Source organism: Mesoplodon bidens (genome assembly GCF_964165515.1).
Source record: "Mesoplodon bidens genome assembly, chromosome: 4".
NCBI classification, from domain to species: Eukaryota; Metazoa; Chordata; class Mammalia; order Artiodactyla; family Ziphiidae; genus Mesoplodon; species Mesoplodon bidens.
The window spans coordinates 105,090,849-105,114,044 of NC_138160.1; the positions used below are offsets into that span (position 1 = coordinate 105,090,849).

Below are 23,196 nucleotides of genomic sequence, written 5' to 3' on the forward strand. Positions count from 1 at the left end.
AAAACACAGCAGATGAAGGAGCAAGGTAAAAACTGAACAGACCAAACAAATGAAGAGGAAATAGGCAGTCTACCTGAAAAAGAATTCAGAGTAATGATAGCAAAGATGATCCAAAATCTTGGAAATAGAATGGAGAAAATACAAGAAACGTTTAACAAGGACCTAGAAGAACTAAAGAGCAAACAAACAATGATGAACAACACAATAAATGAAATTAAAATTTCTCTACAAGGAACCAATAGCAGAATAACTGAGGCAGAAGAACAGATAAGTGACCTGGAAGATAAAATAGTGGAAATAACTACCGCAGAGCAGAATAAAGAAAAAAGAATGAAAAGAATTGAGGACAATCTCAGAAACCTTTGGGACATTAAACGAACCAACATTTGAATTACAGGGGTCCCAGAAGAAGAAGGGGAAAAAAAAGGGACAGAGAAAATATTTGAAGAGATTATAGTTGAAAACTTCCCTAATATGGAAAAGGAAATAGTCAAGTCCAGGAAGCGCAGAGAGTCCCATACAGGATAAAGCAAAGGAGAAACACATCAAGACACATATTAATCAAACTATCAAAAATTAAATACAGAGAAAAAATATTAAAAGCAGCAATGGAAAAGCAACAAATAATATACAAGGGAATCCCCATAAGGTTAAGAGCTGATCTTTCAGCAGAAACTCTGCAAGCCAGAAGGGAGTGGCAGGACGTATTTAAAGTGATGAAAGGGAAAAACCTACAAGCAAGATTACTCTAGCTAGCAAGGATCTCATTCAGATTCGACAGAGAAATTAAAGCCTTTACAGACAAGTAAAAGCTAAGAGAATTCAGCACCACCAAACCAGCATTATAACAAATGCTAAAGGAACTTCTTTAGGCAGGAAACACAAGAGAAGGAAAATACCTACAATAACAAACCAACCCAGAACAATTAAGAAAATGGTAATAGGAGCATACATATCAATGACTACCTTAAAAGTAAATGGATTAACTGCTCCAAGCAAAAGACATAGACTGACTCAATGGATAGAAAAACAAGACCCATATATATGCTGTCTACAAGAGACCCACTTCAGACCTAGGGACACATATACACTGAAAGTGAGGGGATGGAAAAAGATATTCCATGTAAATGGAAATCAAAAAAAGCTGGAGTAGCAATTCTCATATCAGACAAAATAGACTTTAGAAGAAAAACTACTGCAAGGGACAAAGAATGACACTACATAATTATCAAGGGATCAATCCAAGAAGAAGATATAATAATTGTAAATATTTATGGACCCAACATAGGAGCAACTCAATACATAAGGCAAATGCTAATAGCCATAAAAAGGGAAATTGACAGTAACACAATCATAGTAGGGGACATTCACACCCCACTTTCACCAATGGACAGATCATCCAAAATGAAAATAAATAAGGAAATGCAAACTTTAAATGATACATTAAAGAAGATGGACTTAATTGATACTTATAGTACATTCCATCCAAAACAAAAGAATACACTGTCTTCTCAAATGCTCATGGAACATTCTCCAGGACAGATCATATCTTGGGTCACAAGTCAAACCTTGGTAAACTTAAGAAAATTGAAATCATATCAAGTATCCTTTCCGACCACAACGTTATGAGACTAGATATCAATGACAGGAAAAAATCCGTACAAAATACAAACACATGCAGGCTAAACAATACACTACTAAATAACCAAGAGATCACTGAAGAAATCAAGAGGAAATCAGAAACTACCTAGAGACAAATAACAATGAAAACACAATGACCCAAAACATATGGAATGCAGCAAAAGCAGTTCTCAGAGAGAAATTTATAGCAATACAATCCTACCTCAAGAAATAAGAATCATCTCAAATAAACAACCTAACCTTACACATAAAGCAATTAGAGAAAGAAGAACAAAAACCCCTCAAAGTTAGCAGAAGGAAAGAAATCATAAAGATCAGATGAGAGGGCTTCCCTGGTGGCGCAGTGGTTGAGAGTCTGTCTGCTGATGCAGGGGACACGGGTTCGTGCCCCGGTCCAGGAAGATCCCACATGCCACAGATTGGCTGGGCCCATGAGCCATGGCCGCTGAGCCTGTGCGTCCGGAGCCTGTGCTCCGCAACGGGAAAGGCCACAACAGTGAGAGGCCTGCATATCGGAAAAAAAAAAAAAAAAAGAAAGAAAGAATATAAATAAAATAAAGTAAAATAATTAAAAATTAAAAAAATATTAAAAATAAAAATTTTTAAAAGAGAGAAAGAAAGAAGAGAGCAACCAAACTGAAAAACAAATCCACCAATGATAACAAGCGCTAAAAACTATACTAAAAAAAAAAACGAAAATGGACAGACAGAACCCTACGACAAATGGCAAAAGCACAGCTATAACAGACAAAATCACACAAAGCAGCATACACACTCACAAAAAGACAAAAAGGAAAAGATATATATATATAAAATAAAAATAGGAAGAGAACAAGCAAATCTATAAACTAATCTCCCAATGATAATAAGTTCTAAATACTAAACTAAGATAAACATAAAACCAGAAACAACTCAGATGCAGAAAGCAAACCCCAAGTCTACAGTTGCTCCCCAAGTCCACCACCTCAATTTTGGGATGATTCATTGTCTATTCAGGTATTCCACTGAGGCAGGGTACATCAAGTTGATTTTGGAGATTTAATCCGCTGCTCCTGAGGCTGCACGGAGAAATTTCCTTTTCTCTTCTTTGTTCACACAGCTCCTGGGGTTCAGCTTTGGGTTTGGCCCCGCCTCTGCATGTAGGTCACCTGAGGGCATCTTTTGGGAAGTCTGAGGTCTTCTGCCAGCGTTCAGTAGGTGTTCTTTAGGAGTTGTTCCACATGTAGATGTATTTTTGATGTATTTGTGGGGAGGAAGGTGATCTCCACATCTTATTCCTCGGACATTTTGAAGGCACCTCCTTGAATGCAACTTTAAATATTATAAAGCACGTGCATTAGTTTCCTAGGGATGCTGTAATAAAGGACCACAAACTGGGTGGCTTAAAATGACAGAAATTTTTACTCTCACAGCTCTAGTGTGTAGAAGTCCAAGATCAAGGTGTGGGCAGGGTTGGTTCTTTCTGAGAGTTCTGAGGAGAATCTGTTTCCATGCCCCTCCCATCTTCTGGTGATGAGCGACTGAAGATACTTGCCATTGCTCAGCTTATAGATCACTCCAATCTCTGCCTCCATGTTCAATGCATTCTTCCTGTATTTCTGGGTACTCACATGGCCATCTTCTTAGAAGAACTTCAGTCTTACCGGATTAGGGATCCACTTTACTCCAGTAGGACCTCATCTTAACTAACTATATCCAATAGTCACATTCTGAAGTCCTGAGGCCAGAGTTCAATATATTTTGGGGGAGGAGACATTTAAACCCCTCAGGACAGCCTAACAAGCAATTCATAAGGTAGGAATTATCCACAAGTTATATATGAGGAACCTGGGTCTTTAGTAATGTAGGTGTCTTCTCCAATGTGACACAGCTATTTCTTGGGTTAAACTCAGGTCTCGTGTTTCCAAGTTCAATGCCCTTTTGCAATTGCATCACTACCACATCAGTAGCTTCCACTTATTGTTTGCCTACTATTCATCATGAACTTTCTATATCAGTCGCTAGGTTTTGGTTCACAAGTAACAAAAGAAAGAAAGAAACAAAAAATTCTTGTGGGCTTCCCTGGTGGCGCAGTGGTTGGGAGTCCGCCTGCCAGTGCAGGGGACGCAGGTTCGGGCCCTGGTCCGGGAGGATCCCACATGCCGCGGAGCGGCTGGGCCCGTGCGCCTCAACTACTGAGCCTGCACTCTAGAGCCCGCAAGCCACAACTACTGATCCCGTGTGCCACAACTACTGAGCTCACGTGCTACAACTACCGAAGCCCGTGCGCCCTGGAGCCCGTGCTCTGCAACAAGCGAGGCCACCGCAATGAGAGGCCGCGCACCTCAGCGAGGAGTGGCCCCCGCTCACCACAGCTAGAGAAGGCCCAAGGGCAGCAACAAAGACCCAACACAGCCAGAAATAAATAAAAAAATAAAAATAAGTAAAAATAAAATAAAAACAGAAAACAAAACAACAAAATAATTCCTGTAACTGGCTTAAACTATAAAGAAGATCAATTGGCTATTATAATTGAAAATCAAGAGGTATGGTGGGCTTCATAGTTAGGGTTTGATCCTTCCTCTTCATCGTCTTCTCTCACTTCCTTACCCTTCCTTTCTGTTCCTAAACAATTCAGTCCAAAAGCCAATAGGCAGGACTTAAGCAAAGTAAGCATTTGTGTAGGGAAGGAGGAGGGGACCTGAGGCAGCCCAGAGGAGTGTCAAGGCTGAGCAGGGTGAGGAGGGAGCTCACAGCAGGTGGTGGAAATGACCGGATGTGTGGTGTGGAATCTGATCAAGGTGGGGAGACCATCTGTGTGAAATTCGTGCACCACTCCTGGGATGCAATGATTAGAACGCAGCCTCACTTCCTTGATATTCTTGCCACAGATGCATAAGCTAAGTCTAATCATGAACAAACACCAGACAAACTCAAATTGAGGCACAGTCTACAAAATCACTGGCATGTAAACTTCTAAAGCGTCAATAGCATGAAAGTAAAGAAGGACTGAGGGACAGATCTAGATTGAAAGAGGCAGAGAGACGTGAAAACTAAATGCAATGCAAGATGTTGGACTGGATTATTTTGTGATGAACATCATTACTGCGACGATTAACAAAACTTTAATGTCATTTGAAGATAGGATGAAAGTTACAAATGAATGTTAATATACTAATTTTGATAGCTCTATTTTGGTTATTCAGGAGAATACTCTGTACAAAATAAATTCTAAAGTATTTGTTTGACATCATGTTAGCAATTTACAAATGGTTGAGGAATAAAAAGTTTTCTGTACTGTATTTGGTGAAAACAAAAGTTAGGGTTTGGTTTGGTGGCTCAGTGATGTCATTAGAATTCAGTTCTCTCTGAAGACTCTGCCTTCCACTGCGTCAGCTTCATTCTAAGCCAGACTCCCTGGCATGGCCACAAGATGGCTGCACAGACAGAGGAGGGCAGAGGGGGTGTAGGTGGGGGAATTGCTTCCAGAAGCTCTCTAGGAAGAATCAGAAAGTTAGGAAGCCTCTTTCCTGGAAACTGCAAGAAGGTATCTTCGCCAGTATCACTGGCCTAAATTGTCATGTGCTGACCCTAAACTGTTCATCATGTGCAGGGGATGGGATTACGTGTATTAGTTTAGGCTTAATCCGCTTGCTGCTTTTACCAAAGCACACCTGGACTTCACATGAGAGAGGTTTAAAGAGGAATAAAAATTTGGTTAGTTATCAAAAGATAGGAGAATGGGAAATTGATCAGGCAATTAAAATGTCTGTATTAAGGGCCAATGTACCATTGTGGTTAAGAGGTTGGGTTCTAGAGGCAGACTACCTACGAAAAAATTTGGCTCTGTTCATTTCTAGCTCTGTGATTTTACACAATGTCTTTCATCTCTCTTTGCCCCAATTTTGCCCATCTATGAAATGAAGACGATTATCTTTCCTCCCTCACAAGATTTCCTGAGAATGCAATGAATTAGCAAATGTAAAGCACTCACAATATATCATACTCACAATGCACAGTGAGCATTCAAAAAACATTAACTATTACTATTTGCTTGTTTAATTTTTACAAGGTACCATTTTACAGTTATATTGATTCAACAGATAATTATTGCATGCTTGCTATATACCACGCTCTGTTCTACACATTTAGAATGGAATAATGATCCAGACAGGCTTGTTCTTTCTAAGATGCAGTTAAATGAGCAGCTTGTTTAGGATCAAACAGCTAGTAACTGTCAGAGCTTGGATTTGAGGTCAGATTTCTATGCTCTTACACACCTCCTTCCTTCCTTTGCCTTCTCCTGATCTTTCTGTACCTTTAAATTATTCTCTGCCTTAGCCTTAAGCCTGGTAGTGGCCCCGGGGGGGCTTTGCCTCTCCTGCTGCTGACAGCTAGGTTGAATGACATTTAGGGTTTGCTAAACCTGTGTTCTGAGTGATGGGGCATCAGATGGAATCCCTGACTAGCTGTGATGGTTAAGGATGCCACAGAATTCCTCACTGTGGTGTTAATCACCTAGCCCCTTGCCTGCTGAGCTATCGCTTTGGCCTCCTGCAGAAACCTGTCTGTGGTTTCAGTTGTTCTCCTTCACATCTCTTCCAGTGATTTGCCACAGTCAAGGCCATCTCTAGGCAAAGCTTTCCCACCAGTTGCTGGACTTCGGAGTCTGTTTCCCTAACCACAGCCATTTCCCCCAATTCCCCAGTGATCTCAGGCCATGCCCTGGTCACCCAAGCCCCGCAACTTGAGAACTGCACCCAAGTCTGTCTTCTGGGTGGCATCACATGCTCTGAAACTGATCTTTTATCCTTTCTCATTTTCCTACCCAAACAGGTTTGTCCTACATCCTGTTTTCCTGGGACCTGTCTGTCTGTTAGAGGACAGTTATCCAGGCTGAGAAACTAATCCATGTGAAAGGGACAACACGTGCAAATGACCAACATTTTTCCTCCTGCCTCCCCTCCCCCGCCCAAATCCTCAGTTCTCTCCCCAGAATGTTATTTCTAAATCACCAATAATGACACCTCTATTAAACAGTCAGCCTGTCAAGCACTTGCACAGGTGTTTACATTGACTTATTTAATCTTCATAACAAACCTATAAATGCTATTCATGCTACTAACATCAGCCCCATTTTACAAATGAAGGAATTGAGGCACTAAAAGTTTCAAGAATTCACCCAAAGCCACATGGAGGATTTGCTTCCAGGCATCTTGGCCACTGAGCCTCTGCTCTTCCTTCCACCCCAGCATCCCTGCCTCTCCCCTCTGGTGGGATCACACAGCTCTGCTACCTAAATACCCTCAAAGACTATGCGATGAAGCTGGAACCACCTAGATAGCAAAGAGACCCTTCATCATCCAGCCTCCACACTACCTTTCAAGAATTATCCTCCATCTGTCTACCCCACATGCCATGTTTGGAATGCCCATTTCTTTGATACAGTGCGTACTCCTGTAAATCTATGTTCCATCATGCTGTTACCTCTGCATGAATGTTTTTCATTCATTCTCTCGGACTAGAAAGCCCTTGCTCATCCTTCAAAACCCATCTCAAAAGTCTTGTCTTTTGGGACTTCCCTGGTGGTCCAGTGGTTAAGACTTTGCCTCCCAATGCAGGGGGTGCAGGTTCAATCCCTGGTCAGGGAGCTAAGATCCCACATGCCTCGCGGCCAAAAAACCAAAACATAAAACAGAAGCAATATCGTAACAAGTTCAATAAAGACTTCAAATATGGTCCACATCTAAAAAAATTTTTTTTTAAAATAATAGTTAAAAAAAAAAAAAAAGAAGTCGTCTTTTTTGCAGTTGTCCCCCAGGGAGATAATTAACTATTGATACTTCTTTGCTCCCTAGTACTTTGTAATGTGTGAGACAGTATGCAAACTAGCTGAGGAAACAAAGATGACTTCAGCCATTCCCAGGGTTCAAAATGTTTAAGCAGGGTTTCAGCCTTCTCATTCACCCTCTTTCTCTCCAGTCCCCAAAAAGGCTCTCTCCACACGGCATGCCTGTGCTTGTGGGCAGCTGAAGACTCACATCCTATTGATTTAGTAATTCTAGTAAAAAGAAATCATTTGCTTCAATAGTGCTAACAGAACCATCACAGAGGGGGCTCTCGTGAGCATGGCTTAGATCACATGTCCAACCCTAAAACAGTTACTGTGACCAGGGGAAAGGAGACATTTAGTATTGAACACCCTGTGTTGCATGCCCAACCCATTCGTGGAGAAGGTACTGGGAGAGGATGCGATGGTCAGTCTGCTCTAAACCAATGAAATGGTTGCCCCACAGAAAACCAGGTTCTTTCTTTCTTTCAAGAGGGAGTAAGTGATGCTGGAAAGATCACAGATTTCCACTGTATTCTACCCCTAGTCTGGCTAACATCTGTACCACTCTTTTGCTCACAAAGAGAAAAACACTTTCCAAACCAATTTCACTCTGAACTCTTCTACTAACAACCAGAAGCACACTATTCAAAACAGACAGTCCAAATGTCTGTCCAATTACCATGTCCAGCTCCACATTCAGTACTTCTGGTCTCAGTCAAAGCAAGTCAGGTTCTTAATGCTGTAGCCACCTGTGAAATGAACCACCCAACACACTTCAGACATAGGGATGAAGGTAAAACAAGATAAATATACCAAGAACTACCACTTAGAAACCACCTAAGTGGCTACTGCTCCCAAACGTATATCATATCCTGCCAAAAAAGGATTGCGAAGATTCCCTATCCAGGCAGGAAGGTGGCTTCCTAGCTCATTTACAATAACTGCCCTGATTCTGTGCTCTGGGGAGATCACCCAAGTTCATTGCTCCTCATGATCACGAGAATATGAGAGAACTATCAAAGAATATTCCTTTCCTGGGGGCTTAATTGCCATAGCAGCCCAATTCTTCTTTATTAAATTTGGGGGGATAGAAAATTGCAGACCTAGACGTTGCAAAGTAAGCACCTTAGAACTTTACTTTACTACTGCACAATTAACTTTCTAGAAAAAGCCACAGACTAGCAACTGAAGTCAGACAATTTGTCCAGGTGTGGTCTCTGAATCTGGGTTGGGGTTACTCTTTCTACTCCTATGTCTTAGTGAGGGGGCCCCATGAAAGTCCATCCTCATAGCCCTCAACTGAAAGTGCTCTCCCAGCAGAGTTCTCTCCTCTCCTCTCTGCTTTCAAATGGTCTAGCTTAGGCCATAGCTGGTACTTTTCTTATAAAACTTTATTGAAAATCTTAAAAGTAATCAACAGGGGGAAGTTGTATGTTTGCAGGGACAGGGGGAACTCTGTGTACTTTCTGTTCAATAGTACTGCGGACCTAAAACTGCTCTAAAAATTAAATTAAGTTTATTCACTTTAAAAAGTAATCAACAAATTCCAAAAGTCTCACATTTTCCCACAAAACCTTTTAAAATTACAGTTTTAGTAGGTATATTTCTGTACCAAGAAACAACAAGCAATGACATTGTAAGAAGCTATTTTGCTGCCACTTAATAAGCATTGCCAACTTCTCAGTCAGAACTGGGAGAATCCTCACTGCCCACCCTCCCCTCACCTTCGCACCCTCCCCCCCCACCCCCTCCCCCTGCCCCACCCCTTCCCCACCTCTCCCCCACACCAACCCCCTCCCCACACCAACCCCCCTCCTCACCCCACCCCCCTCACCCCACCCTCACACCCTCCCCACCCTCCTCCCCACCCTCCTCACACCACCCCCACCTTCCCCCTCCCCCCAGTCTCACACCCCCCATCCCCACCACTGCTCACCACCGCCCCCCTACGATTCAGCCAATTTCCTCTTGTAGCTTTTGTTATCTGCTACACCCCACTCCTGATACCAATTTCTCTATCAGTCAGGGTCTTTTGGTTACAAGCAACAGGAGCAGCTCTATTAACAGACAAACAAAAAATCAAAAGTAATGATAGTGACCAAAAAAGGAGAAAAGAAAGATAAAATTACATAAGAGAAATTAAGTGACAAACTTAAAGTCTCTCACAGGCTTGCAGGAGGAATTGGACCATCAGGCCTCCAGAAGGACTGAAACAGGGTAGTTATATGAATCTTGATGGTAGAGAGTAATGGGTCATCTCTCCAGAGTGTTGCCGCCAGAAAGAAACAATTCCCCCACCCTGTGCCATTTCACTCAAGACTCAAATTCATGAGAAAGAGAATGGGATTGGCTTGGCTTGAGTCACATGACCATTCCTGAATGAATCCAGGATGAGGTGAGAGATGAGAGAGTGAAGTACTTTCTCTCTGATTGGCTAAGTCTCAGTCTTGGACTCATACTTGAGGTTGATAAACTCAGGGTCATGAACAAAATGGATTCCCTACAAGAAAGAGAAACTGTGTCACCAGAGAAAGGGGAAGGGATGATAGAAGAGCCAGCTTAATCAACCCCCACTACAATATCCAGCATGGTACTTATTTCTTTGTATTTTATTTTGTCGTTTATATGTCTAACATATGTTTATATGTCTTGCCAGAATTGATATTGCTTTAAACAATGCCTCAATGTCTATTTGCATATGAGAAACATAGAGCTCTCTCAATAAGCATTTTTTAATTGCTAGTTTAAAGTATTATCCATTCAAGATGTACTGGCAGGGATCTTCTAGTAATATTGCCCAATTTTTTGAAGTGATGATATAAATTGCAGATAACATGTTAGGACAAGTGGTTTATCAAAGCACATCAAATCACTCCAAGTGGGGACTCACAAACTTAGGGTGGGAAGGAAAGAGAGTTCACTTTCAGTCTCTTTCCTCATCCTCACATTCACCCCATCACCCCCACCCTACATGTGACATGTTGAGAAAAGGACTTTTCCACAATCTAGAGGGTTTTATTTCAGCAAGATTCGAATCTTATGGTTTGAAATATGCTCTGAGATCCTTAGTATGAGAATTAAATGTACATCAATTAGGAGAATGGCTGGATAGCACAGCCCTGCAGAAGACAGGCTGTGGAGTCATAATTCCCACCTGATACACTGACTAGTCAGTATGTGAAATGGGAATAATAATATCTACTTCAAGGTTGACATGAAGACTAAACCCAATAATGTTTATAAGGTCTTAGCATAGTTCATGATGTATGATAGAACTCAATAAACAGGATAGCTTTTATTAAATCTGATCTGCCATTAGATTTGATATGTGAATATTTCCTGGGGATTTTTTACAATAGCCACACATTATAAATAACCTAGTAGAATAATCATGTTGGAATCTTTGCTACTTTGCTAGCTCTGATCCCATTAACAATGTACTATCGGTCTAATTAATGATCACCATGCTATCCCTTACACAAATATTAAGTTTTGCCTTTTAGCCCTAGGCCCTTTATTCCTGTGTGCATTAACTCTGTACTGTTATAAAGTTATTTTCTGTCATTTCTTATTTTTGCTCCTTTACGTGATTTTATACTAATAAGACCTCCTTGCACTTAGCAATCTTGCCATGAATGTTGATTTATCTTGTATCACAGTTTGCACATGCTACTGCCCACTAGGCTTTGAAATTAAGCTATAAAGATTAAAAACATACAGTTTGCAAAACTTCTAAATCACTGCCTATCTGTGCTCCTTTTCTACTTTTCTCTTTTTCTTTTTGCATTCTTTCTGTCCTCCATACACCTGAGGGAGGGGCTAGACATGGAAATCATGCCCACATAAGTGTTCCCTGAGTCTCTAGCTCCTGGGACTAAGAGAACAAGAATGACATCACCTGCCATGGCTCTCCCTGAACTATGTAAATATGGGGCTAATTTAGGGTGCTCTGTAGACATTTATAAATGTGCCAGGTCAACAAATTATCTCATCTTACCCTTCCCTTATGCCAGGTCTTTCGAAGAATGTTCTAAAGACCTCCAGGATGAAAGGATAAAATTTAAACATAGCTTTTCTTAACTCCTTGAGAAGCCTGTCATCTTATTATTACCAGTTGAATGGTGATACTGTTAGCAATATTATGCACATTCTGTCTCCAAACTTTCAAAATATTCACTTATCTATTCATTCCATAAATATTTACTAAGCCTCTCCTTTGTTCTAGACAATAGAGACACAGTAGTGAACAATGCAGATAACAGTCTGTGCCCTTATTCCCATACGATTAGTGGGGAAGACTAGTTAGAAATTAAACAAGCAATTATAAAGAAAGCAGTAAGCACTGCCATAGAAGACAATTAAGCTGCCATGGAAGCATAGAGCAGGAACCCTTAACATGAAGGGTATCAGGGAAGACTTCCCAGGCAAAGTCCAAGGAGTGAGTTAGCTACATTAAAAGTAGGGTGAAGGAAAGAAAGAGTGAAGGCAGGGAAAACAGCGAAGGTGCTTAGCACATTGTAAATGCTCAGTAAACCCTTGTTGACTGAAAGAGATAGAAAAAGCAAGGCATACTGCAGGAAATAAAATAAGTTTACTAGATTAAAGAGTATATGTAGGGAAAACAGGCAAGATGAAGTAGAACTGATAAGTAGAGTTTAGGTCATGTAACTCACATAAAAGGAGTCAAAGTATTGCCTTTTTCTGGGCAATGGAGAGCTAGTCAAAAAAGACAATGACTTGGATAGATTTTTGTTTTAGTAATATCACTTTCACTGCAGTATAGGAAGTGAATTGGAAACAATACAGAAGATAAAGAGAACGATTAGAAGTCTATGGAGTAATCCAAGCAAGGGAGACAGTGGCCGGGATTAAGGTGTGAGGGGAATTGGATGGAATTGAGAAATACTTAGGGTTGTGTGAAAATGGCTTAGAGACTTTGGATGAGAAGCAGTGCTAGGGAAAGGGGTCAAGCAGGAATCTCAAGATACTGGCCTGGACAACTGGGTGAACTATGTTACCATTCACTGAGATAAGTAACACGGGAGAAAGAGCAGGTTCGGAACAAAGGATGCTTTGTTCTGTATTGAGTTGAAGATGCCTGTAGGACACCCAAATAGAGATGTCTTGTAGGCATTTGGATAACTGGGTCTGAAATTCAGAAAAGACTTAATGTGTTGGAAATGAAGATTTGGAAGTTGCCAGGATATGGGTGGAAAATTAAACACAGTGAAATGGATAGGATTATACGTTTAGGAGAAAATCTAACCAATGCCAATACTAACAACCTGGGCAGATGAAAATGAGGATGAAAAGAAATCTGAAATGAAATGCCCAGAGAGTTATGGGGAAAACCATGAGTCTATGATGCCATGTATTCAATAAGGAGATTGTTTCAAGATAAACAAGGTTATCACTGGTGTCAAATGCTGCCCATGGGTTAAATATGATTATGCCTAGGAAGTGTATATCCAATGGATTTTGCCACAAGCTCATCTCTTGGGACCTATAAGAGTAGATTCAGAAGGGTAACAGAGGTAAAACCCAGAAACTTTAGGTTGCAGAATAAGTGGGCAGTCAAAAATGGAAGCAGTAATACAGACTTCTTATTTCAGGAAGATTTGCTGTGAAAGAAAAGAGAACGGTAAATCAGGAGCCATAGGAGATACAGGGTCAGTGCAAGTGGCTTAAGCATAAATTGGAAGGAATCACCAAACAGAATAAAGTTAAAGATCCAAGAAAGGAAGAGCACAGTGACTAGACTGAGCACTCTGAAACAAGCACAAAGAACAAGAACAAAGAATTCAGTAGAGAGGGAACATTTATTTACGAGAAATGACACATATTTCACAGAAATATGAAGGGGAACAAGATGGGTAGAGGTGTTAAGTGTCGGGGTGTAGAGACAGGAGTTTGAAGGAGACCTTTGTGAATAGCTTCCATTTTCTCTGTGTAAAATACAGAGTGGGATCATTGACTGACAATCATCAGGAAATTGGGGGAATGGATAACACGTTGAAGGAGAATGAAGGCTTGAGAAAAAAAAGAGCACGTTAGGCAAGCCGAGAAGGATAATCAGGAAACACTGAGAGCCCAGAAGAAGTTGGAGATCTTCCAGTCGTGGTTGTACCATTCTCCTGGCACTGTGATTTCAGTAGTTTTCACCACCCCAGACAAAGTCAAAAAGAGGCAGGTAATAGCACAGACCCACTTAGTTTACTCTTTCAGCTTCAGATGGCAAATAGTTAGGCCTCTCCTGGGATTACAGGGAGGGGTCAAATCTATGGATTTAGAGAGATTCATGTAAAATCGACATATTACATAAAATTACTTCCATCGCCAAAGCCATGAGAATGGAAGAAATAGTGGAAGCAGCTGTAGGCTAACAGTTGATATGTGAGTTCTAACCTTAAGTCTGCCGTAAACAGCTATGCCTCCTTCATCAAGTCACTGGGTCTCAGTTTCCTAATCTATAGGATAAAAGGACTGTTTGAGGCATTCTCCTCCAAGTGATCTCAGTTTCTGTGAAAACATTGCTGCTGCCCTATGCCAGGTGTGAGGGTATCTTCACAACATCACCATAAATGCAGGAAAGGTGATCCCAGTCCCCATTTCATAAACAACAAAACTGAGGGGGAAACTTCTAGAAACCCGCTTATGTTCAAGAACAGAGATCCCTGACTATCTCCAAACCTATGTCTTATCCACATTCTGAAATACCCTCAGATTAGGTTTGCCCATGAGAGGTCTATAGACTCTGTGGTATCATCTAGAAAAGGAGCTCAATTGTTAGCATATCACAGAGGGAAAACAGTGTCGCCTGAACTGGGTGAAGTGACTGATCTGGGAAGTAGCCACAAAAATAATCCTCCTCAGAGAGGAAAAGACATATTAGCAGACAGGATTTCACAAACTTTTGTGTAACTTGACAATTAATTGACACACAGTATAAAACCAAATCAAAAAACATTTTTTTAGAAGGTAACTTTCCTAGAGACTCAAGCCAGAGAGTAGTAGAGGGATTTTTCTTTCATTTTCTTTCTCTGCCAGATGAGTAATTTCAGAACAACTGCTGAGTGCTGAACAATAAGACATTCAAGGACCAAAACTCGAGAGTCATTTTTTTCACCACAACACCCTCGGGTAGCTGTTCCCTGTCTCTGGCAGACAAAATTATTTTCCAGCTGGCTCCTGGAGGACCATCTATAAACAAATTAGAAATTTCAAAGGGTTTGTTTTCTGCCTTCTGGCTGCCATTAGGGGCCGTTCCCTTTGTGTCCTTCATATGAAAAAGTAATTTAACAAAGAAAAAAGAGAGAGCACGCCTCGGTTCAAAACAGAAAAGCGTGTCCCCTCTCTCCCCCTCCCTTTCGTCATCCCCTCTCTGTCCATTGTCATGTTTGGTCAGTTTTCTGTCAAAACAACTTTTATTGTATGCAGCTTTCATCCTGCAGGGCTCCAAGAGCTTGAGAGACAAGTTGTTTTCCTCCAGCAATTCCATCAATAAGGAGAAAATGGAAAATGAGCCCTGATTTATGGCTGATTCTCCATAACAAACAGGGGCAGTAAAGGCCCACCCGGCTCTGTAGGGAGAAGTTAAAAGTGGGTCCACTCGCCTGCCACCCAGCTCAGATTCAGACCAAAGGAAGTAGGGCCTCAAAACAAAAGAGAGCTCTTGAAACATTTTATAACAGCTTGTCATAGGCAAGGTACAGGACATATTTCAACGGGAAGGAAAAAAATCAAGCGTGCCTTACACCACTCAGAACAGGAATTAAGCTTAATATCTGGCACTTCTGAAAAACTTTCCCCCTCAAAATATCCCAGCAGATGGGAAGCACCAGGTATTTAGACATAAGAACGCATTATATTCCAAAGGAGAAAGTTAGCAAAATTGGTCCCCAGTTTATGAAAAAGGAAACCAAGACCTAATGAGAAGGGAGGGTGTGTTGTAGTGACACAGCAAATTGTTTAAAGACAGGACAGAGTCACCATTTCTTGTTTTATGTGGCCCAAAGTCAGCTTACGGAGACTAAGATGTTTTCTTGGGTTTTGGCTTGAAAAGTCCATTTTCTCATTATTATCTTATTTTTCATTCTTTGGGATTGATTTGAGGCTTGGCTGGCAGTCAAGAGCTAGAGAACATGAGGTTCACAAATGCAGCTATTTCTAGCCTGCTGATATGCTCCACTAATCATGTTTTAAGTGGCATGCCAAATCGAGACTTTGCTTTCTAGGTTTGCACTTTAAGGTGAAGAGGTCTTAAAAGCCTTCCTAGCACAGAGCATTTCATTTAAGGAAATTCTTGACTCAGGCAAACCAATTTGAAACTATTGGGAGTATGCCAATAGAGAGAAAAATACTGTGGGGCTTAAATTGGTTTTGTGCACTTTTTTTAAGCATGTATTTTGCATACCTTTACTTCTAATTCTTTGCCAGCAGAGTGTGTGGATTCTGCAGGTAGATTTCCAGCAGTGATTTCAGCCTTGGGGGGGGTCAAGGAAAGAATGAAAATGGCTTGGAGGAGTAAAAGCTTCCCAAGAGGTCAGAGCCTAAGTCTGGAGTACATGTGTGTGCACGCACACGTGTACGTGTGTGTTTTTGCTGGAGGAGGTGCACGTGGGCGTGTGGGGTGCTAGTGAATGAAGTGGAGATGCAGGACAGAGATGTGATGCCTCAACTTGGCTAAGGCTCAAATACCACCCCGTAGCCCTGATTAAGCAAAATGCTCAGGACAACATTCGGGTCAAGGGCAGCACCCCCCGCTGGCTCACTGCCCACTCACAGCATGTTCACTCACCCTCCACACATACCCCCGAATGCATGCTTGGGAGCCAGTTAAGAAACAAACACTATTTTAAATTCATTTCCTTTTTAAAACAATGCTCACAAGAAACGTATTTCAAGTCTGTTTCCCATGAGTGAGATGAAGCCGTTCCTTTCTGGCCATGTTAAAGCAAAGCATAATCTTGGAAGTACAGAAAGGGAGTCAGATTTCAACGAGAGTATTTATAGCACTTGGGCCGAGTTGACTGACCTAGGTTCAAAGGACTAATAGAGAACAGACAAATATTCCTTCCCTTCCCCCAATAGCATAAAAGCATACAGTCTTAGGCTGAAGCCAAGATTTAATAAGCCTAAACACGTGTAATATAAGGAAGATGAAATGTAAACCACAGAAGGGGTCTTGGTAGTGTATTCGATACCATACAGCAGTTTTACAAATTGTTTATTTCCTTTACCAGATGGGCCTTTTAAAATTTCCTCTCTGCGTACCTTAGTACCTAATGGCAAACCCACCTGAATCGCTTCCATCCTGCACAGCCCTTGCCGGGATCTTGGCCAGACACAGTGTGTGCAGGGTTAATGCCAGCCTTGAGCAGCCCTCTGCCCTGAGTAGGGTTATTAAACAGGAACATTTGACTCATAATTTGTTCTCCTCATGTTAAGTAGATTGCAATAACTCAGCTGTCCAGGATCTGTTTATCAATGCTCTGTGTATTTCAGCAGCAAATATTTTATAACCTCTAAGTTTGATGTTCAGACCACTCATCAAATGAAAATCTCCTGTACTCAGAGCTGCTTTTATCATCACAACCCACCAACTGGAGAACCCTGGAGAGGCAGTAACCCTGCCCCAGAGCCTATCCGGCTTAGCCAGATCCTCATCCTGGGAAATTCTCTTCCACTAAATGACTTTAAGAGAAACTGGCCCACCCTCAGAAGAGGCTATAACATTTCAGAGATTCTTCATCGGCCGAAACTGTCCTAGTAAATTGCCATTTTATTGAGTTTTATTGTCTCCTTTATATGCATTCTAATAAAAGTGAAATGGGGTATATGTAATAAAGAGGAATGGAAATGAGGGAAGATGTGGATGAGAAAAAAGCAAAGTAAAGAGAGAGTACAACTGCAGCAGGAGGAGGGATCCATCATAGACTTACTAGTCAAAATTCTAATGACCTTGTAATAGCCTCATGTGGGAAGCACAATGGATTGCAATTCAAAGAACCTTCAGCCAGCCACAAAGCAAGTCTCCAATCACTCACCATGTCTTTTCCATGGGTCTTCACTCAGTGCTTGGGAGTAGACCTAAAAAGAAGAAGTAAAGGAGACCTGAGAGAGGCACCTTGAGATGGTGTCTATATCTATCCATCCATCTGTCACAAATTTGTGTGTATTCACACACATACATATTTGTTTTATACAATATGTATTATACACACATACATGATTTCTTTATATGATATTATAGATTATATTTGCATATAAACACATTATTCTTTAAAAATTTTTTGACTAAAGCAAAAATACAAACATTTGTTACGGTATTTATAATATACATCATGGTAAAGTATAAAGTGACAAGAAGACTAAATGGGGAAGGAGATTGAGGGAATTATTCTATTTTAAGGTACTCATGCTGTTCATTAAAGGAGATGACAGGGATTTCCCAGGCGGTCCAGTGGTTAAGACTCCATGCTTCCAATGCAGGGGGCACGGGTTAGTTGGGGGGAACTAGGATCCCACATGCCACGTGGTGTGGCCAAAAAAATAAAGAAATAAAATATAAAAAATAAAGGAGATGACAGTTTAATAATCCATATTGTACACTCCAAAGCAATTACTAAAAATAAATTTAACACGAAGACTTATGAAGATAATACATAAAAGAAAATGGGATACTAAAACAAGTGCAATTTGCTCAAGAGAAAACAGGAAAGGAGAAAAAGTAGAACAAAGAACAAATGGATTAAATATAAAACAAGCAATAACATGGGAGACTTAAATGCAACTATACCAATAATTATATTATATGTAAATGAAATAAACATATATATTAAGTGGCAGAAATTATTAGTTTGGATTAAAAAAATCAAGACCCAACTTCATGCTGTTCCTAAAAAACATATTTTAATTATGAAGCATAGACAGGTATGAGGTCTCCCCATACGGAGAAAAACATCTGGAATAGGAGAGAAGTATTTCTCAAAAAATTCCCTAACTTTGCATTTTTTCCCTTAACACATTGGGCTTAACCATGAAGTATATGGTCAGTTGGGGATGGGAGATGGGGGTGGCTATCAACCGGGGTGAAAATAGGTATCTATCAGAAGAGTTCATGAAGTCAATCCCACAACATTCTCTTTTAGGTATCCTCCTGAGACCACTGGGGATCAGTATTGATTTTCCCCTCAGAATGCTCAAAAAATGAGTTTGAATGATACAGTAAGTAAATTAACTTCAAATTTCTTCTGCACCCAAAGCTGAAAACCCATTCACTATTTTATTTTTGGCCCTAAATAATGTCCAGGCACACTGTCTGACATAACATATGAGAGAGTCAGCAATGAGATTAAGTGACAACATGAAAATATAGATACTCCAATAATAAAATGTCAACAATGTAGAGATGACAGATTTTAATATACACACCCTCCCATTATCATATTAAAATTCAGAAGTATTGCATTTTATATTCAAGTCCAAATCAAATTATCTTGCCCTAGGGAGTAAAAGTTTTTGCGAGTTAAAGTCCAAAGTCATTAAAGTTAAAAATCAGTTTTTCTTGATCAAGTGAGTTAATGGTCCTAAGTCTGAAATTCTTAAAGTTCAAAATACATCCTCCCTAATTAAATATCCTTTCATCTGTCAGGTAAAGGAGTTCTTGATGCCGCAGTAAAATTATTGTTCCTTCAGCAGCTCCATCCTGGGTTGTCTGTCCTTGGAATGGATGTAGTTCCTTCTTGACATCAAAAGTGGCATTTAGTTCAGTGCCAGTTCTCTGTATGCATCCCTCAGATGCTGAACCCTATTCCGATGTAAGTTTTTCCACACCACCAAGCAATTCTCTGACACCAGCTGGGTGTCCTATAATTCAACTCAATTGTCTGACACTTACCAGGAGATAGTATCGGACTACACAGGTAAAGGACACAGTCCCACAAGACCGTCCTACACTTCAGATGCCAATTATAAGTCCAGGTTGTTACCTGTGACTCTGACGGACTGGCTATAAATCAGAGGTTCCCATGACCCGTTCTTGGGTTCGATTAATTTGCTAGAGCAGCTCACAAGACTCAGTAAACCTGTTTACTCAGTAGATTACCAGTTTATCACAAAGCATATTAAAGGATTTAATTCAGGAACAGCCAGATAGGAGAGATGCATAAGACAAGCTAGAGGAAAGGATTAGGAATTTCCATGCCCTACTGGGGTACCATTCTCCCCAAATCTCTATGTGCTCACCAACCAGGAAGCTCTCTGAACCCCATCCTTTTGGGTTTTTATGGAGGTTGCCTTACAGAGACATGATGGATTAAATCATCAGCCATTGGTAGTTTAATTCAATCTCCAGATTTTTCAGAGGGGGGGTTGTGGAATTGAAGGTCCTACTTCTCTAATCACGTGGTTAGCTTCACTGGCAATCAACCCCTATCCCTAGGTACTTTTCATATCATTAACATAACCAAAGACACCTTTCTCCTTCTCATCTCTTAGGACAGTCCAAGAGTTTTAAGCACTCTGTGCCAGAAACAAGACAAAGACCAAATATGTATTTCTCATTGTTGATCACAATATCACAATCCCCTTTCTAAGATCCTGAAGACTTCATGTGACACACAAGATTATTACAGCCCTGGCTCCAAAACCTCCAAATTGAGGAAACAAGATGATCCCCAGCCTCTATCAACAGTTCCTACAGGCAATAGTGTACTCTGAGAATCCATTCTAAGAGTTGCTAAAGGCCATATAACAAAAATTCAACATCTGAGGGAAGTAAAGTAGATGGAAAAATTCTTGCTTCAGCATCTTCACATGCAGTCAGTTAATGTCTGTTATCCAGAATCCACAAACTGTGAATTCAAAATAAATCGGGTGAAATCTCCCAGCAAAATGTTAATGAGGGCACTACTCATTCGCCATTTCAGTGATCTGTCTAAACTCACTATCACATTTCTCAGAGTGCATTTCAGATATTGCTGCCTACTTACAAAGATTAGAAATTTGAAATGATGGGAACCCAATCGCCAAGAATTATTTGCAGTGCCTATCTTTTCCATCCAAGTTATTAAACTACTTTAGTTTCACTTGCCCTTTTGTCTTCAGCATTCCTGGAACTTTGGTGCTGCCTGAGGGTGAGGTCTGTCTGGTAATACAGACTTCACATTATGTTACGAGAAAGTACTTCTGAGCTTGGGCTGCCACTTCTGCCTCTTGTATTAGAATTGCTTAGGGAAGAATTTCACTCCCACACTGAATACATTCAACTAGAAGAGTACACACAACCGGACACCCACTTACAGAGAAGAAACTGGACTCCCTACCTCACACTGTATACAGAAGTTAACTCAAGATGGATCAAAGATCTAAACATAAGAGCTAAAATTATATATTAATTGAAAGAAACCAAACAAAAGGCCGCATGCTATATGATTCCATTTATATGAAATGCCCAGAATAGGCAAGTCCATAGAGACAGAAGTAGATTAGTGGTTGCCAGGAGTTGAGGAAGAGGGGAATGGACACTGACTGCTAATGGGTGTGGGACTTATTTTAGGGTTGATAAAACTGCTCTGGATTAGATAGTGGTGATAGTTGCATAAACTTGTGAATATACTAAAATCCATTAGATTGTATACTTTAAAAGTATGAATTTAATAGTATGTGAATTATCTCTAAAAGTTTTTTTTTTTAAGTACATTCAACATATTCTAGAAACAAAGCTGCTGCTGATACATCAAATTCCCAGCTCCTAGGGCCTAGGAGATGCCGTCTTTACTCCTCCCATAAATTCATCTGGCACATTTTCTTGGAGCCAGTTGTATTAGAATATGTATAAGTACTCTAAAACTTAGTGGTTTTAAATAGCAACTATTTAGTTAGCTTGAGATTCTGCAGGTTGACCAGTTGAGCTAGGCTTAGTTGAGTAGTTCTGATCTTAGATGGTTTCATGTGTCTGCAATCAAATTCTGGATAAGCTAGGGTCTACCTAATCTAGGACAGCCTCAGTGGGGTTGTCATCTTGGTTCCACATGGTTGCTCATCCTCCAGCTAGACTGGGATTGTTGTCACATGGGCAGCAGGGTTCCAAGAGTGAAAGAGGAAGTGAGCCTAGAGGAAGAGGCACATCATCACTTCCGGTTCATTGTATTGGCTAAAGTAATTCACAATGCCAGTCAAGATTCAAGGGCAGGGAAATAAATTCCACTGCCTGTTGGGAGGAGCTACGAAGACACATTGTAAGGAGTGGGGATTCAGGTAAGGGTAAAGGATACTGAGAACTTTTGTAACCTACCATTTCCTAGAGCAGATGTTGCAAGACAAGGGTTGTGCAGTGGGTCTAGAGAACAACCAGTACACATCAGAGAGAGAGGCTAGAGAATTCCAAGAGGGAATTTCTAAGAGAAACAAAAAAAAAAAGGAACTAAACAGATGACCTGATGTATTAGACTAGATTGATAGGAGATAGGAGTTTTAGAGTTCTTTCAGAAAGTACTAATACGGATTATAGGATCACAGAAAACAATTCCCTCAGGGTCAGGTGGGTAATATAAGTGTGCAAAGTAGCCAAATGGAAGTCAGCAAAGAATGAGGTGCAGAGTGCATGCCCATGTTAAAACACTGAAGTCATTCATTTCAGGGAAAATAAAAAGGATTTCATATATACTAAATATATATAGAGTTCATTGTATATATGGTCATATTTACATATTTACCTACTTATATATTTACATGGTCATAAAAATCGAAACACTGAATATTAATTTAGCAAGAAAATATGTAATGCAAGTACAATGAGAAAATAAAGTACAGAAAGATGCATGTTTTTGGATCAGGGAATGGGGTGAAGTTTGGGGAATCGCAATCCCAGGATCAAGAGAAAACTCAAAACATCTCCAGTACTGCTGATAGGAACTGAGACAAGTCTTTGATTTACTGAGAAAGTTCCAGGATGCATGCTAAAAGCAAGGATGTAAAACTAAGCAGTTAATGTTACAGACTTAGATTGTCCTACATATTATATTAGCATACTGTATTTGTCTGTCTAAGGATAAGTTTATTTGAAGAAATCTGGGCAAAGTAGTACAAAGTTTAATTCAAAACATGTGGTAATTACACTTAAATAAACATAAGGAAAGAGTTTTAAGATTTCCAGTTGCACATGGTCAATCGTTGTGGTTGCCCTTAAAAATAGTAGTTAATGTAGCCACAGAATGTTAATAAATGATTTCAAAATCTCAAAGTTTATTGGGAAGATTTCCAAAATATATCAGTATTTGCTTGAAATGACTCCACCCATGAGCATGGGTTTAAAATCATTACAGGACAATTATCCTTCTCCTCCTTTAAGATAAATTTGGAAACTTTGCCTTAAGTAGAGCCTTCTATATTAAGAACAACCTTGAACTTCATACTGAGAAAATTAGTATGTGTAAATTTATACAAAGTCTACAATAGTAGAACTTGAAGGCAAACAACATTCCTGAATGACGAAATAATCTCTTCATCCTCTAGTTTGGGTCAGGCACTTATTTTTCGCTCAGAGGCTTTATAATTTTTATAAGACTACCCATAAATCTTCCTTGCCAGAAAACCAACAGTAAGCAACAGTTTTTTGGATCTCTGTTTCCTTGAAGCAATTCTCTTTCATTTTCTGAAAACCACATACCAGGGTTTCTGCTTGAGGCCAATCAGACTGACATATTGACTAGTGGGGATGGGTAACCTATAGAATGAAGAAC

At 40.3% G+C, this 23,196-nt stretch overlaps 1 long non-coding RNA gene across 1 annotated transcript in view; it reads right to left on the minus strand.

The window, feature by feature from the left end:
• The window catches only part of LOC308615909, a 322,361-nt gene that overhangs the window by 135,088 nt on the left and 164,077 nt on the right, over positions 1 to 23,196 (minus strand). The window contains exon 2 of the long non-coding RNA XR_014015639.1: positions 17,500 to 17,542. This is a non-coding gene — a long non-coding RNA (uncharacterized lncRNA). The remainder of the gene's footprint in view (positions 1 to 17,499; positions 17,543 to 23,196) is intronic.